Genomic DNA, 2,651 nt, shown 5'->3' with positions numbered 1-2,651 from the left:
GAAAAAAAAGTTCCCTCCGACGGTGAGAAAACACGTGGTCTGTACAGTTAAATGGAGAGAAAATGTAAAGGTCGGCGATCAGTCCTGTGTCAGTTGAATCAATTCAAACTTTATCCCTGGAACTGTGAATGTAGATAACAGGAATGATAATTTAAAAGTTGATACCACCTTCTGAATAAGCACCAAACTAATCAGACCAGACACCATCACTGAGGTGGCGGGGGTCTGTGGTACTGTGGGACATGTCGTATATCGTCGCATCCGATGAAATTCAACATGTTAACCGTTTCAGAAGATCACAGTATTCATGTGATGAACCAGCTTGAAGTGATTGAATTGAATCCAAATTGGTCCCAGCCTCTAAAATACTGTACTGCTATTAACATTTTAGTGTTTTTTTGTTTGTCCCCAAAACCAGAACAAGGGAATCATAGAAGGGAGCTGGAAGTGAGCGCTGAGAAGAGAAGGAAGGGCGTAATGATGTGCACACGGCTCCTTTCTTATTTCAGGACACTGTAGGTCAGAGAGAGTTCATCCCCTTCAGTCAGAGGTGAACAGAGGCTCAGTGATCATCAGTTGTCTTCTCTGTCACAGGAGCTGATTCTCTAGTCGTGCTTTTTATTTCTACTTATGGGTTTTCGGTTATCTGGCCCCGGGCGTCAGTCGCCACCAGGATCCATGACACAGTTACCAGGTTTTTTAAATGAGTCGAGCAGCAGATGTAGGAAAGATCACTGTTGAACTGACTGCACACAGTCTGTGTAGCAGAGCGGCTGTGATGAATCGTCTCGTGATACATGCGTCATTCGGACACGCCAAGCGGCCCTCTGCCGTCTGCTCTGGGCAAATGGATGAACACCTTTTCTTAAAGTCTTATTTTGTGAGAGTTATTGTAGTTTGCCACAGACCACAGCAGTACATGTGAGTTCAGGCCATCTCGGCAGCCTTTATAAAGGGTTCATAAGATGTAACTAAGAGCTATTCATGGTAAATGATTAATGATAATTTTATAATGCTTCATCAATATATAGTTTATCTATGCAGTATCATAAGTAAGAGGTCATAAAAAAAAGAGACTTGTCTGCCGACTGTGTTTCAGCTCTACATGAACCATCACTCAGTTTGTATGTGAAGGTCTTGGGCATCAGGCATTTGAGGTATATTACAGTGCATTATATTTGTTAAATGTCATCATCTAGAGAAGTGTCAGATCTGTGAACAAGTCACGCTGCCCATATGTTGGTCATTTACATTTAACGTTGGGCTCCTTTCATCCTCGTGTCTAAACATATTTTCTAGTTTTTGGTAGAGCTGCAACAGTTAATCTATTATTAATCGGCTACTAAATTAATCGCCAACTTTGGAGATAATCGATTAAATCGATTCAAGTAGTTTTTATGAAAAAGAAAGTCCACATTCTCTGATTTCAGTAATTCCTAAATGGGAACATTTTTTGGTTTCTTTGCTCCTCTGTGACAGTAAACTGAATATCTTTGGTGTGTGGACGAAACAAAACGTGTCAGGGTTTGGGGATCGACATTTTTCACTATTTTATGAACCAAACAACCGAACAATTATTTGAGAAAATGATCGACAGAGTAATGGATAATGGAAGTAATCGTTAGTTGCAGCCCTAGTTTTCGGGCCGCCTGCCAAAGAGCTCTCTAGTTATTGGTCGACTGCTGCAGGCTCTACAGAAGCAGAGTTTTCTTTGGGAGAGAAGGACGTTGGTCTTAATGATGTAGCAGAACCTTCACTGTGACACACTAAGAAAAAAGACTAGAAAAGCGATAAGCATGATATGGGCAATTTAATCATCTCGACCTCTCTTGTCATGTCATTTAGCCGAGCAGCAGCGCCACCTGCAGTCGGTGGCTGAAACACCACTCGTATTTTAAAACGATGACGTGTTCATCTCTGCTCGTTCGTGCTCCCTTCGTCTCCCCACGATCCTTCTCTCACCTCTGACCTTTGCAAACAAACTCATCATCGCACGACATTTACGGCTGCAGGTGACTGATGACCTCTGACAAGCCGATGAGATTATGAGCAGTTATTAATGGATTACAATCGGTTATAACGGCAGAATTTGGAGTTTATAACATTTTTATTGTGAATAATTGATTAACCATTAATGAGCCATTGGATACAATTTATAAACTCTTTATAAAGGGCGGCCTCACCGGACTTTGTTCACCAACAGTATAGAACCATACATCAACAGATAATCTGGTGCATAGTGCACGAGAGGGAGCGTGAAGAGTGAAAGGCCTGTTGACGTCCTGTTGCTGCACCACTCACATGATTTTCTTTACTTCTGTATCACCCATGTTTTATTTGAACCGTACATTGTTCCCATCACGCACGCACGCACGCACGCACGCACACACACACACACACACACAGAGAATACCGTTTCAGCTGGCTTCATTTGGCTTTGTATGAACACACCAAGGCGACGACGCTCCAGATGAACGTAGTGAAATACTCTGAGCATGACGAGCTTTCGGTGTCCAGCAGCGTTAGGAGCTGAGAGATGTAGTGGGTTTGTACCGAGAGACGCTGACAGTGATGATAGTATAACAGTGTTTTAGAAGAAGCACAAGGGAGATGTTCTATTATAGTCTAGTATCAATATTATCCAGAGGGGG

This window comes from Scophthalmus maximus, chromosome 8 (genome assembly GCF_022379125.1).
Source record: "Scophthalmus maximus strain ysfricsl-2021 chromosome 8, ASM2237912v1, whole genome shotgun sequence".
NCBI lineage: Eukaryota > Metazoa > Chordata > Actinopteri > Pleuronectiformes > Scophthalmidae > Scophthalmus > Scophthalmus maximus.
The sequence above is the reverse complement of the archived record's forward strand: the minus strand, read 5'-3'. Positions refer to the sequence as shown.